The 15,921-nt window shown below is 47.6% G+C and overlaps 1 protein-coding gene across 4 annotated transcripts in view; it reads left to right on the forward strand.

The window, feature by feature from the left end:
* Positions 1-2,391: 2,391 nt before the first annotated feature.
* Positions 2,392-15,921, forward strand: part of GULP1 (GULP PTB domain containing engulfment adaptor 1) — a 2,138,858-nt gene continuing 2,125,328 nt past the window's right edge. For all 4 annotated transcript variants that reach the window (XM_086955346.1, XM_086955349.1, XM_086955345.1 and 1 more), the window contains exon 1: positions 2,392-2,466. The gene's annotated coding sequence lies outside the window, so the exon portion shown is untranslated. The remainder of the gene's footprint in view (positions 2,467-15,921) is intronic.

Here is a 15,921-nt window from a genome sequence, read left to right on the forward strand (position 1 = left end):
AGATTTCCATCAGTTGAGTCTCTGTGAGCTCTGCAATCAAGCAAACTTTTACAAATTCACCTATCGACATGATATAAGAAATAATGCCCTACCTTGGGAGGGAATTCTGACACCCCCCTCTCTTCTGGTTGGGAGCAGTAAATGCTCCAATGTCCAATATATTATGGGTAAAATCTTCCAGACTAACAAGTATATTTATTTATTTATTTTTCAATCAAAGACACCAGGTTTGAAAATGGCAAAAACGGCAAAAGTGTTCTGTTGTAATGTAGTTATAGTTATTATATAGCCCTGAATTGTAATGTGCTCCTTTGAAGGACTTCGGAATGTCTGAACGTTCCTTTGTTGTCATGGGAGCAGTTACATTCTAGTCTTTGACAGCTGTGCGGAGCTGGTAAAAAGGGCAGTCATGCTCGACCCCTGTGCTTTAATCAAGCATCTCGTGAGGAGAAGTAATCTTGCAGTGTGATCCTTCACAACATGCCGTCAGATGCCTAATGGTACCATTGCAATGGGGGAGGGGAGAATCCCACTTTTTTGGGTCAAAACAGCTCCCTCAAGGGCATAGGAGATGCTTTGGGTGGAAATAAAACTGCCAACCTGGTGGGATTCTCTGAATATGCCAAACCGGTTACAGCTGGAGCTGCAGGAGTAGCGACTTTGCTCCATACGTTGGGCTACCAAAATGAGAATGACCCTTTAAATAATGTGGTTTTGTGCAACTGGCTGATATCTGTCCTCATGAACCCTGAGGCCACTGACAACTGTGTTTATCTAAACTTATTCCGACAGCAAGCACTTCCATACAGAAATGGGGGTTAGGGGCTTGTTATGTGTAGGACACCACCATACTTCTGCTATTAACAGGGGTGAAGCTATTAGTAGTGCAGCATGTGCAGATGCCCTTGGGCCCAGGGCAGTGAATGGCGCACTTTGCCTAAAATGTGGCTCGTTCATAATACTTAACTTGAATCGGGGGCATTCTTGTATTTTACGTTGTAAGGGTGCCCATTTGTGCATCAATGGTCATGGCACACTAGTTACAAAATGCACTGTTAGGACTATCTAATTCCATGCCTATGTGTCTACTCTAAAATCACTGTGGAAGTTGCAATTCAGAGGTTGTGTAATTTTAGGTTCTCCGGATTTTAGATTCAATAACTGAAAGCCAAATGAATGCAAACATTCATGATATCCACACATCACTTTAACCAAGAGGCATCCGCTGCATAGTTCTAAACAGCAATTATGTTCACCCTGCACTCCCTCCAAAATGTTTTTTAAATGTATATTCAACGTAACATATTGTCCATATGAATTCCAGTAAACAGAACCCTGGAAGGCAAGTCATTCCCAAAATGATTCTGTTTATTGTACTCATTCATTACTGTCTATTATTTTAGTATGTGCATTTCTTTCAATGTTTAAGCCCATTTTCTGGGTAGGACCCCAGAAGTTCCCAGGGCATCAAAATATATTTGGCAACTCTTTTGAATTGTCAGATTGCGTCTGATAACTCCTTTGTTCACAGGCAGAGCGCTAGCGTGTCAGCATATAAATGTGGATTGAAGCCCCTCCACCCTCCAAGTTGGACAACAATCCTATGGGGGGAAAAGCAATGAAGCACTTCCTAGTGGAAAATGTTCAGTCTGCAAACCACTTCAGCCAAACATATGAAAGCCAGGTGACAGGAGGTTGACAATTTGCTCAGTTAGACCCAGGAATGGATAGGCGCAAATTCATAACATGTCTGCCCAAGAACCCAAAGCGACGAGAATGAAAGGAACTAATTAATTATGTGTCTTATAAACGCTGATTAGCGTAACAAAGGGAAAAGCAACAGCTCGCAAAAGTACAAGCAAAAACATAAAACATTGTTCTAAAATACATCAGGTGAAGGTTATGGAATAATAAAACAATGTGGGGAAAGAGTGCAGTGAGGTAAAAAGCAAGAACTACATGAAATACAGCAGAACAGTTAAGGGAAGCAATACATCGAGAATATCACAACGCAATAAAGTAAGAGATAAGGGCACATATCAAACAATAAAACAAATAAAGACAATACAAAACAAGAAAATCGGTTGTGGAAAAAGTAAACAATACAAGGAGATATCCTTGCACTGAGAATGGAAAACAATTGAAACAAAAAAAACAGTAAGTACAAATAAAATTCAAGGAGCCCAGATATAAACAGAGATATAAAACCAAAGAAAGATCGAATGGCAGGTAAATGCGGAGCGAATGAGTATTTATCACTAGTAAATTACCTTCTGCCTTTTGTAGCCAAAGTCCACTCTTATCTGGGCTGGGTTTGTTTCAGGTTTGTTTTGTCTGGGGCCGGGCTGCTTTCTGGCTTCTTCTGACAAACAGTTGTGCTTGTTTTCATCGCCAGACTCGAGAACTCTTCTATTCAGATGGAGCTGGGAGCAGAGGAGCTGCAGCCGCTCCTCGGGCTGTAGCGGGGTAAGTCACTCCTCTCTATTTTTTAATTACTTTTGGAACAGGGTTGGCAACATCACCCCGTCACCTTGCCTGTCCCAGCTCTCGCCACTGTACTCTGTGTGCGCTGGCTGCCGCCCCTGGGACATGAGTGCGTGTCCTACCCCAGGCTCTTACTGTGTAACGTGCGAGCGGTGTTGACAGCCATACCCACGGGCGCGCACCCTGAGTGCTTGAGGGGGAGTGGCGAGCCCTGTTCAACGGGGAGTGTTCATCATGTTTCATTGTGCAGCGCAGGTCCGGACCCTAAGGGAGCCACTGAGCTAGACAGTCTCGCAAGTGGGGCCTCTGTGGGCTGATAACATGCCCCACGGAAAGAATATGTGAGCGATAACCCCGATAGGAGGCAACTCTTATTCTGCACGTAAGAGGTGCGGTTACTTGTGCCAATAAAATAAAGAATATATATCGCGTTCCGACTTGTGTGGCGCTGACCGAATTGTCACTAGGGTAAGCAGTATCCCTCTAATGATAGAATAGGAACCCCGGCAGTGCGAACAAGCTCCTTATTTGGTATTTGTAGTTTGCACAGTCCCATCTCGACGCATGCCTGAAAGTGCCGGAAAGTAAAACTAATACAAAAAAACGGAGTATTGCTACTGTCTCTTTGAACTATTTAAGGTCCCTGCCTCGGGGCATGTTAGTTGGTGGATGACTTATAAATACATAGGCGATGACCTGGTACTCATTCCTGTGCCTTCTCTCAGAAGATACACAAAAATGCTTTAGCGGGCCTGTCCCTTGCAGGATTTTGTGGCGAGTGAAAAAACTGTCTCAACTTGTGAACTTGTAAGTAAGTGTCTCGTGAGATGTGATGTGAAAGTGGGTCGTAGATGGGGTGGGCGCTGTTCGTGAGGGGATCTGCTCAGACCTCCGCTGACACAGGGTCTGCTCAGCTCTGGAGGAGTTGTGCAAGTTTCTGGCTTTGCCCCTAGCTCTGAGCACTTGTGGTTTTGTAGCAGGCGAGCCAAGGCATTCAGAATGCGTGCTTTGTATACTGAGTTCCATACACCCTGTGCGCCTCTTATAAGTCGGACTGAGAGTGGCCTCTCACCCCCTGCTGCAACTGAAGAACTGTGCTTGCTCCCGGTGATGAGCAGGAGACGAGAAGCGTGTTTGATCTTTTTGCACGGAATAAGGGCGAATGCTGTGATCTCTCCGCCCGAGCCTTCAATTTCCAGTGCAGAGAATAAAATGGAACAAGTGTCAGATTTACTCCGATACTGTAGGTTCCACTGTGCGAGACAAATGGAGTTTGGCTAACGGGATGGTATCCATTACTTCCACCGCCCCTCCCCCTGTGTGTTGTCCCGGTGAATGCTGCCCACGCACATAGCATGCCGCTGTGAGGCGGGGGTCTCTCTCCCACCAGGTGAATGGGGTATCAGAGCAGACTCCGTTAGCCCCGGCTTCACATATCGGAACTGTGGAGGTCTAAATGTGCCTCGTGTTTGTCTGTTGTAACATTTGTGCAAAGTTCATAGTTGTACTCGTAGAGAAAACGTTTGAAAATCTTCCTTATCAGGTGTGAAGGTAGTGTCCAGCCAGTTCCGTTTTTCACTGCGTCTATTTGTTTTGCTGAATTTAAAACAGGCTAAGTAAAAGTCCCCGTATGCGAAGAAAAACCTAGACACCTCGTGCTCCATGTTTCTAATCAGTAAGTATGCCAGCCCATCCCCCGCCTCCAACAGATCAGCAGCTCTTTCGCAGCATTAAACACATTCCATGGTTATGGTCCGGTGTCTGTGGTGGCTTTTGGCAAGGAGAGACCAGCAGCTCCTGCCGTGACTCTGGCTGCCGCGCGGGGTAATGGAGTGAGACCGAGCTAATTGCGTGCGATTCCTGGGCTGCTGGTATTTGGTGTGCCTGCCTGCACTTTCCCCACGTGTGGTGTGTGTTAGTGAGTGAGTGGGTGGAGAGATGGCTCCAGGCTGGACGCATGAAGTGCTCTTACTCACGCGTGTTGCCTGCAGCAGGCAGGTTAGGACCAGTGCGTGGTCCCTTTGACAGGAGCTTGCTGCAGTCGTGACAGGGGCCAGGCCAGCGCTCACACCCTCTGCGCGGAGCTTGGAGCAGATGGGGGCGGGACCTGATGCCCCTCGACTACCGTGTTGTGGTTTAGGCTCCTCCTCCAGACAGGTAGATCAGTGGGTGTACGAGGGTGACTGCATCCTGCTATGTAGGTGACGTCAGCCTGCTATGTAGGTGACGTCAGAGGTGCCCAGAGATCTCCAGTTGCCTCCTGTCTGGCGTGAGTAGTTTATCCCGTTTATGCAATGTACATTAAGGATGCTCTTCTCAGAATGCAAGGGAAATCGAACACCGAAAGCAGACCCTGTTACACATAAGGGAATATATGGAGAGGGGCCATGACGGCGCCTGACGCTAGACACTCGAGATCTCTGCAGATGCGCCTGGTTGCTCACCGTTTACAACAGGACGCGGGACACAATGTAGCGCACGTGTAGAAATACGGCCCAAGTGGGAGAGTCACCTGTTAACACAGCCGATGCTCTTGAGACAAACGGCTGAAACAAAGTACCCGCTGGTCGATATTACAAGACTTTATAAACAGCGACAGTCTGCCGAAATATGTCCTCTACAATACCTAACGTTACGAGAATCCCTCGGTATTACTGTCGCGTTCTTGATTATTTCTAGTATCCTACAATTTTCTGCAGCGGAAAATTATATTTGAAATCAATTTTTCGGCAATTACCACTTGGAGTACTTTGCCAGGAAGTTTTAAATCCTTTGACAGCGAAATCGCCACTCAGGTGTCTGCTGAAAGCTCTATTGGGGAAGTAGCACAACGAGTCCGTTGCACATGATGGCGAGCTGCGCACACCCGTGTCCAGTCGCGTGCCATTTTACTTGAAAGAGTTATGCAGCAGGCAGCAGAAATCCACGTACCGAGCCCTCCTAGTCTATAGTGCAATATGGAAGTGCTATCAGCCCCTCACGGGGCGGGTTTAACCCCCGAAGCTACAAACTCGTTGGAAAATAAAGCACACACTGCTGAAAATGTGGCCTAGAAGCCCGTTAGGGCCATGTTGCTCTTACGGGAATTGCAGAGCATCCAAGGCCCGTCCTGCTCTGGGCCGTGAGCACGAGGGCAGGGACTGCTGCGTGTTTCCTCTCGCGTCCCCAGCCCGCGCGCTGTTAGTGTAGGCCCCGCGCCAGGCCGAGGCGCTGGCAGCAGCCGAGGGATCCTGATAGGAATCAGAAGTGCGGGTTCAAAGTACCCTCTCGCTGAGGCCCGGGGCACCGACATTGGCTGCTGGCAGGACTCGCAGCAGATCGAGACGGACACGCTGTGCAGGCCCCGCGGGGAACTTCTGTAGGCCAGTTACTGTATGTGGCCTGACAGCAGTGCCGCCGCACTCGCAGCTGCAGGCCTGAACTGGATGAAATACCATTTATTCTCCGAAGATAAAGCAAAGCAGCGGCGCAGACTCTAGTGTCTGCTCCACGGCACAAACCGTAGAGCGCTTCTGTTTCCCTCTGATCTTGAAACTGTAAGGGTAGCTCAGTAGTTGTGGGAATTGCAAGTGACTGTGCGCTCTGATCAGCTGAATGGAGGTGTATCCTGCCTGCCAGCCCTGCCCTTCACTGCCCCAGAGACTGGACAACTGAGGGAGACTGACAACTGTAGGTCACACATGCACCTCCCCCGTGTCCTTCATCCCAGAGGCAGATAGTCCTTACGTTGCTATACTATAGCTACAGTTCCATGTAACTACCCTATGGAAATGCATTACTTGAAATAAACTATCTCCAGAGTTGTCTTTTGTGGAAAGTAAGGATTTTGTTGCATGTTTATCAAAAACCGGTTTGGGGTTTCTAACATTCGATCCAGGGCAGTCAGTACGCGGTCACCATCACCGACTACCCACCCTAGTCGTTACTTTTAATCCGATTTTTTTCCCTCTGGTGTCTTTTTGTGCTTCACCTGTTACTGGACCCCACCTTACAGGAAGATATAACGTCAAGTAACGAAGAACAATACAACGCCAGGCTCGAGTTGCCTAGTATTTGAGTTCTCCAGCCAGGAATTGGGCACACTATTTCTTTTATCCCAAGGTCGCCTTTTGAGGCTTTCCGAGAGGCCACTGGATGATCCTAACCAGTTGTTTTAGACTCACCCTGTAACAATGCCCACAACTAATGCATATATATTGAAACAAACAAGAACTAGATGCAATCATAGTACTCAAAAAGTCAGAAGAACTGTAAACAAAGAGTAATAGAAATTCTCAAAGAGGCATCCACCCATGCAAGCAGAGCCTCCGGCATGCCCAGAATACCCTCCAGATGATGACTCCGGAAGCTATTTTTCACTGTGGGCAGGACTAGAGGGATTGCCATAGCCTCCCCTGAACTCTGCCTGGTGACTCCTCAAGTAAGCGGTAAAATGTAAGGACAGGGAGTGTTGTCCACACAGTATGACATTAGAAGCAACATTATGTTGCTATGTCCTTAAATGCTGACGTATAACCTACCCTGCTTCACTTCAAAAAGAGGATACTCTGTCCTGTGTTCTTTGCTCCTGCCAGTGGTGGAACGCTAAATGATGGGGCCCCCTGCAGAATGTGATGGGGACCCCAGCATCTCCTAGATCGCAAAAAACATTAATTGTTCTTGGGCTCAATGGGGGCCAGCTGAATGGTTGACCCCACCCCCATCACCCCCTCGCTGCAAGGGACTGCTTTGGAAAGCAGAGTGGCTTTCCAGAGTATTTAACTACTTCTTATTCCATGCCATTGCACACATTCTGCAAGGCAAGCAATGGCATGGCTTAGTGAGTGACAGGACCCCCTCCAAAATAGAAATCCCGGTGACCCCTGCACTGCGAGGGCTGCAGATGCCTCCACTACGCCCCTGCCTCTGTGTTAGCAGGTGAAAAGAGGCACTTGCTACTCCACTCCTTATTATTCAGCAGAAGAGGAGTGCTGACTCACTGTTCCAGTGAGTGCCTCCTCATTAATGCTCAATGTGAATTCATTAAGGGCCACTGGTAAGCACAAAATATATATGCCTTTTCTATACCCTCATTTGTAGTACATAGGGCTACAGGCAACTTTTTTTCCCCACCAGGCAACACCTCTGTGGCGCCTTAGCCTACACGAAATTACAGGAGTTTAGAGATGAGCCACACAACTTCCAAAGCCCTTCCACTCAATGTGGAGCGCCTGAGTGATCTACTGGGTGCACCTCCCTGTACAACTCATTCTGTTTTTCTTCTGAGAGACCAACAAGGCACCAATCTATTCATTATTCTTTGCAGGCCTGCCAGTCGCTGTGATGCCCTAAAAAGAATATCCCAGCCACTATTCCCACCTCTGATTTGCATGAAGTGCATTTATAGCCCTTCCCCATATTTAGTTCCTTTTGTCCCTCTTTGAAGATACAGTGCATGTGATGCACCGAGAGTCCTGTCTAAGGGATACATCTCTCCCACTTGTTAATGCATGGTGTGTCCTTCCATCTTTACCCACCGGGCACCACACCACACCCTATCCTGATTGTGCAGTGCTTGAGGTTAGGTGGTTGGCTGCCTTTTCCAGGAGTGTTTCTCTCATACTCCTGACTCTGCAGTGCATACGGTGTGCTGGCATCTCCCATCCAGCAGGGGCACTTCCTATCTACCGCTTGCATTGCAGTGCACTGGATGTGCAAATAGTCACCCCCTCACCCTGCACCACACTCTACAGAGCATAGTGGCTGCTTTTCAGTGTGTCCTTTACGTCCTTCCCTACATACTCTGACATAGTCTTTATGAAATCAAATTTCTGAGCTTTTGTTTTTTTCTGACCTGATACTGCAATGCATTCTGGGGCTGAGATTTCTTATGGGTAAATCTGACTGTCATTCTTATTCCAAGGGTGGACTTTCTCCCCCCACCCGCCTGTGCACTGAATGACCAGAAGAGCCAGCCCCCAATGATGGTTCTGGTAAAGTAGAGGTGGGGGAGATGGCAGGTGCCTGACCTTCAGTAGGGAATACATCTAAATATAAGCAACAGGTTCGGACCAAGGGCTCCTAGAAGGGCCACTTCATCGCTCTTTGGTAGGATGGGCTCAATTCAAGGCATAGTTCAAACAGGTTTACACGGAGATGAATGAACCAAGACGAATGCAATACTTTTGAGCAACAACAAATGTAATGTACAGATAAGCGAAAGAATAACACAGTAAAATTGTATTACATTAATACCACCAAAAGGTCAAAAGGTGAACCTTAAGAAAACATATTTATTTGTTATATGAGTAAAGGGAGAAAATATTGTAAATCCTTAAGTACATTCAATTGAGATTGAAAAAATAGCTCTACTACTAAACACATTAAGAAGATTAAAGTAGGAAAATTAACCCCCAGCTTTGTCTGCAAATGTTTAAAAGCCCAGTTCACTAAACCTTTCTTTGAACGAGCATTAGCATAAAGTGGGAATATCAAAATGTGCATGTTTGGAATTTTTTTGAAAGGAACTTGTGCATGCGCAATTTAAGATGCATCAAAGCCAGCTGAACTGTATGAGCATCTGCTCCTACTGGAAATGTGTGCTTGGATCGTGGCCAGAGCCATCACAGACATAAATCTACTCACATGTTTCATAAATGCAGGGATGAACACCAATGTGTGGGGAATACGTATCCTCTCTCCCTGTACAAGTCCCATTCAAGTACAGGAATCATTCATGGGGAAGAGCGGTTTAGACAAGAAAAGTACAACTACTCAGTTCACACAGCAGGCCAACATTCTTCCACAGTAGTGTGGCTTAAGCCTAGACCTGTAGGATTTCGTTCCTACCCCTATTATTCCTGTAAACATGAACACTTTCGATTTTTTTCGAGGATTTGTAGGGTAAGTGTGCTCCAGACACACTGGACGGAGGGGAAAGAGCTTCATAACAAATTGTGGTCCTGCCTCACCACCCACATGGGAATCAGTGACTAAAAAAAAGCCGCAAGGCTGAACCCGTTGGTTTAGTACTGTTGTTGGGATGTCCCTGGAAAGGCATGTAGAGGAAACAATAGTGACCAAATACGCTCAAAGGAACCTTGGTAATGCATCCAATAGTAAAGAAACAGTGGTTTCCTGGGGCTCATTTAGGGCCTAATCAGGGCTTTAAGTGGGATGAAAAAACTGGGGGGTCTCAACGGGGCGTGGTCAGTGTAATTAGGGGCGTGGCTTTAAATCACTTACGCAAAAAATCTGTGCTTAGCATAGTGTGCTGCCCGACTTGTATTTTGCTGTTTCCGTCATTGCATCCAGATATTTGATACAAGTAACATCATACCTACATTAAGTAAGGGATATTGCCTTTGTCATTGGTTATTACTTGCAGAAGATAAATAAGCTACAACTATAACTTGTATATAATATTGACAACGCTTCCAATTAAAGCCCTGGTGACCCCACCACAATGTTGCTGTTCCTGAGTTTCAGAAAGAGAAGGGAAATGCAGAAAGAAAATGAGTCTCAAAGGATTTCCCTTCCCCCACAACGCTCTCCTGGCATGACGTCCTGTTGTAACTTCTCTACTACTGAGAAGTGAGCAGTGTGAGCAGCGCACATCCATGAGCCTACAGTCTCGAAATAGGTCTCTATCAGGCTTTGTTTTACGCCCTGGCACTTTTTTCCGGACTGCAGTGACAAACAGCTGTCACTGCAGTCTGGGAAAAAAACGGACTGCCTGTGTCAGGGCTCAAAACAGAGGCCGATAGAGACCCGTTTCGAGGCCCCCTGAAAAAAACTGCCGGTGCTCAGACCCCTTGAGACCCGGCCCACTTAAAGCCCTGGGCCTAATGACTAATAATGTCCTAATGCAGCCTGCAGTTCTCATGCAAACTCCTAAACAGCCCCTACCTGTACTCCCTGTGCGAGTACTCAAATAATACATTTGTTTAGAACAAATACAACCTATGGACATAATAGTTCTAGAAATGATGTGAAGGTTAGACTCTGAAGTCACACGCTTAGGTTTAATATTTTATACTAGATTTGTAAAAGACAATCTCATAAACGAGGCAGTCCTCAGTGCTCTCATTAAAAAAAATGTATAGACAAAACCAAACGGCTAACAAAAGAAAGATATATGTATTGTAGCTGAAGTACTGTGCACGCCGTGCAAAGAGAGAAGAGAATTTCGTCTCGGAGCAACACAGCAAATATCGCCGGTGAGCCCTCATACAAGGAAGCGCTGTCCCTGAGTGCTGCTGCCCGACCCTCCTGCAACGCCTCGCGGCCCCCGCTTCGCGGGTGCCGCTCGTAGGCAAGACTTCCTTGGGAGAATCACTTCCTTAATCTCTACCTGTGCATTGTGCACCAACGCGCCCTTTGGGCTTTGACAGCCTGCTGACAAGGGTAGAGGCGGGACTGCGAGGACCAGCATTCCGAGCGGCGGGGATCGGCCGCAGCTGGTCCTCTTCCCGCCCCCTTCTCCTGCCCTGCCTTCATAACTTGCGTGGGTAACGCGCACGCGGGACGCGCGCGGGGCAACGGCCGGGGCGAAGACCGGGCAAAGAGCGGGCCGTTTAAGGCCGTTCAAGGACGGCAGAGGACGGCCCAGGCCCCGAATCCCTGTCTCATCGCCCTGAAACCACCATCCAGGTAGGCCGATTGCCACTTAGCCTTCTCGAGGCCACAGCCTTTCAACACCTGGTATAGCACTTTTTATTGCCAACGCCAAGCATGCGGCACAAAACAAGAAGCTGTACCAAAAAAGCTACGGAGGTAGCGCAAGTGACTGGTCCCATTGACCTTTTCATCTCACGGGTAAATGAGACAATTGATAAGAGCATTGTACTCCTAGAGAAAAGAGTCTCCCTGGACCTCATGAACGCCAAGCGCTCCTCCCTGGGCTCCTTTGCAAATGCAAATTCACCCTCTCAGCAAGCTTCGAATAATTGCTCTTTGCCCTTGCCCTTGACCACTATAGGCACTGTTACAGTACCGAGTGCTGTTGACTTGTCGGTTACCTGTTCGGAGTCGGACCCGTCCTTTGTGGATCTGGAGGCGACCCCAGACCTAGAAGCCTGTCGGACACCCAGAGAGACGGAGCCGGGCCTGGATGGGTTAACTGCCAAGTCGACTCCTCATGTGCCTAGTGATTCCAGGGGAAAGGTCACTTTTATTCCAACAAAAGTAGTGACTAAGCCCAAAACTAAGGAGTCTAAACCCAAGGAGAAGACTAAAGCCAAAGTTAGTAACCACAATTTGATAACACCTACTCCACATACAGCGCCTGGTATTCCATGTTGGGTCGAAAACATGGTCACTGATCTCAAGCATGATCTTGAAGCCACAATAGCGGCCCAAATCAAACCCTTGATTTCTAAACTCGATAGGCTAACATCGCTCATTAATATTAAATGGCCCAACAAGTCTAATGAGCCTGGGCCTGTCCAGCAACAAGGGCACGGGGAACTACCGTCCAACCCCCAACCGCCAGCCAAGGTCATCAAGCCCATAACTGGTAAAGCGAACATCTTGCCATCTTCCAAGGACCAAGCTGCATTACATTCTCCCCATTCAGGGAACAACCTTGCTCAGCCGCCACCTATCCCCAATACAAAAGCGGTGAGCAATCCTTCATCCGTGCAGCAATCAGCCGTTGGTACCAAATCTAACACCTCCCAAACTACGGGTCCCAAAGGGAAACCTACGAATATCCTAGCCTCTCACTCTACTAGTAACTCTGAAACCCCTAAGCCAAGGCAGACCCGCTACAAGTCTATTAGTCTGCCACCAGAAGTTTCTCCTTTTGTGGTTGTGTTGACTGCTGTCCCCCCACTGAAGGAAGGAGTTAAAGAGACCTTTGTAGAGTTAAGAAATAAATGTGCACAGTGGCTCCAAATACATAAACCACTACCTAGTAGTATGAGTGGGGAAATTCTCACTGTACGTAGAGGGGATTGGGTGGGTAGGGGTAAGAAAACAATACCAGGGGATGTAATTACTGTTAATTTCAGGGATGTGGGGGCTGCGACTTTTATTTGTAATGCACCTAACAGCGGTCCTGCCACCCAGATCAAACCACTCCCCTTGTCCTACTTCCTCCCCAACTCGACAAGACCCAACTTCCACCGGCCAATCATTCCAAGTAATCAAGAGCCTGTACATCCCCCCCGATATGCCCCTAACCACTGGCAGCAGCCTCCCTACTTTCCACCTTTTGTCCCGCACCATGTGGGCCCCCAGTGGCAACAACCTTTCCACCCCTTACCACCTTTTTTCCAACCTACCCAGCAGTGGCAACAACCGCCTCAGCCACCACTTACTGCCAATCATCATCAATGGCAACAGCCACGGCAGGATCCATTTTCATCTCTGTCCCTTAACCCCTCCTATACACAGTTTGCCCACCCAAATAGGTACTGTGTACTGGATGAGGTTGATTGACTTTCTTCTAAGGGAGGCTCAGACACTGACCTCCCTCATGCTAATATCGCCATGAAGGATGCAGTGCTGGGCACATCTCTCCCTACAAACTTAGAGGTGTCATCATCTACACTAATTAGGGATAGTGTAGTTTCATCCAACCCCCATTGTACTGTGATTCCAGACGGAAACTCAGCACATGGCGAGTTAAAAATTCTTAGTTGGAACCTTGCTGGGATCTCAAGGAAACTAGGCCTCCCGGAGTGGAATGCTCTGGTTGAAGCCCATAAAATCTGTATATTTCAAGAGACATGGGCCACTGAACCACTGCACCGGGTGGGGTTTGTCACCTTTTCCACACCAGCAATAAAATCCAAGGCAGGGAAGGGGCGGCCATCGGGGGGGCTAATTATTTGGATAAGTATCCTGCTTAACTGCAGGATAACCACCAAGAAGGCAGGAACCCCGGATATCCTTGGTGTCTCCCTATTGGGCCTACGGGGAAGTATAACTGTTGACCTTTACAATGTTTACATCAGGGGAACAAAAAATGGGTGCATTTCACCCACAATGATGGAGCTTGAGGCTCAGCTGAGAGAGCAGAGTGGACATGGCCATATCCTAGTAGCTGGGGATTTTAATTGTACATATGAACCACTCCCCCTAGAAGGAATACCAGACCTAGGAGAAGAGGATAGTAGATGGGGTATCCCTACCCTCTCTATCCCACCCATCAAGCGCTGGACTCGCAGTGCAATCCATCTAAATGCACTCACACTGGAGTTTGGATTAAGAGCTGCTAATGGTCGCACTCGATCTGACCTCCTGGGTGCTCCCACATTTAACAGAGTTGGTCAATGCACACGGATTGACTATATTCTGCTGGATAGGGGCCTCTGGAGCCATGTTAACGACATGGTTATTACCAATACCATAGAGAGCGACCATAACCCACTCTCCTTATCCCTAAAAAATCCTTGGCACATTGAAGTACTGCCAGCCTCTCTAAGCCGCCCACAGGGGATTACTGTTGCCAGGCGTCTAAAGTGGAGTAAGTTTATGTGTAACACCGACAAACTATCCACAATAGACGAAGTGGTTAAGGGCACGCAGGCTGAAATTAGCTCCATTGATCTAACCATAGCAGCAGACAAGGCTACCGCTATTTTTGAAGCTGCTGTAAAAACTATTGGGGACCTCTTTTGGGTACAACTGCCCTCAGGGAAACAGAAACCTAAACCTAAAGGCAAACACGATTGGTATTTGGCAACATGCAGGAAGGCCAAATCATGCCTAATAGAGGCAGTCAAAGGGAAGTCGTCCCTAACAATTCAAATTGCCAGAAGAAACCATAAAAAGGCCCTACAGGTAGCTAAAAGAGAGTGGGAGGATGCCTACTGGCTAACCCTTAAGGAAGCCAGTATGAAAAAAGACTCTAAATCCTTCTGGGATACCATAAGGGCACGAAATAGACCGGATAGCGACCTTATAACCTGTAGTATTTCGGGCGAGGTATGGGAGGCTCATTTTTCCAAACTTTACTCCTGCCATAACGACCTGAACGGAAGAGGGTCTTTCCAATCCTCTCCCTTCACTAATTATATTCATCTCCCTAGTGACCCTGACTTTACTTTGAAGGAAGTAGAATATGCTATTAACTCCATCATTCCACAAAAAGCCGCAGGACCAGATGGCATCCCCGGGGACCTGCTAAAATCTGATGGTGTTAATTGGGGCAAATTAATACACTCCCTCCTTCTTGCCATCTGTAGGGGTGCCCCAATTCCCGTGTCTTGGAAGGGGGCAGAGGTGGTTCCCATCCACAAGAAAGGCCCTAGGGATGATCCGTCCAATTACAGGCCGATTAGCTTACTAGATGTAAGCCAAAAAGTTGTCGGTAAAGTTATTCTACTCAGGATACTCAACTGGGTAGATGAAAACAAAATACTTACCGACTTTCAGGCCGGTTTTAGAGTAGGCACCGGTACGATAGAGCAGGCCTTCAGGCTTATGATGATTTACTGGAAGGTGGTAGTGATAGGCAAGGGCAGTCTTTATCTCGCATTCATCGACTTAAAGACTGCCTTTGACCTTGTCCCCAGGGACTTGTTGTGGAAGGTGTTGGCCAACATGGGGCTTCCAGAGTATCTTTTATCCCTATTGGTCAGGCTCCATCAGGACAGCTTTGCCCAAATTAGGTGGGGCTCTGGAGGGGAGAAAACGGGCTGTATTCCGGTCGAGAGAGGGGTACGCCAGGGATGTGTTCTGGCTCCCACCCTTTTCTCTTTGTACATCAATGGGGTGGTTGAGCACCTACTTAAATCACCATCCGACGAACCATCCCTGGCGGGGGTACGCATACCGACCCTCCTCTTCGCGGACGACACGCTCCTAATCTCCAAGACCCCAATGGGACTACAGAAACTCTTGGACAACTTCCAAACCTTTTGTACTGACCGGGGCTTGGTTATAAATACCAATAAAACAAAATACCTCGTCCTTAATCCCCCTAAACAGCAAGTGCGTCCCCCTATCCTAAACACCGAGTTCCTGGAAAGGGTTAAAGCATTTGATTATTTAGGGATACGCATCTCAGACAAAATGGATTGGACTCTCCATCTAGATAAGATGCTGCTGAACCATAAAAGGATCACAGGTGCCCTATTGAGGGAGCAACGTTCCAGTTCGTTCAAACCAATAGGAACAGTCCTAGAGATCTACGCTGCCAAGGGTGTCAGCTCTGCACTATATGGAGCTGAACTTTGGGGCTTTGCATCTTCTCAAGCTTTACAAAAATCTGAGAACAATTTCTGTAGACAAATAATGTCCCTCCCTCAAAGCACCCCACTTTTACCCTTATTTATGGACCTTGGCTGCACCCAGATTGGCGAAATTGCGAAATTCCGTCCTCTCCTATTATGGGCTCGTATTTGGCGGGTAGAGGAACTTAATGCCTACGCCAGAGGCCTGGAAGAAATAATGGCGTCACCACACTGGGCCAGAGTCAAATGGTTAACAGACATGAAAACCTTATTG

Source organism: Lissotriton vulgaris, chromosome 2_1, assembly GCF_964263255.1.
Source record: "Lissotriton vulgaris chromosome 2_1, aLisVul1.2, whole genome shotgun sequence".
Taxonomy (NCBI): Eukaryota; Metazoa; Chordata; class Amphibia; order Caudata; family Salamandridae; genus Lissotriton; species Lissotriton vulgaris.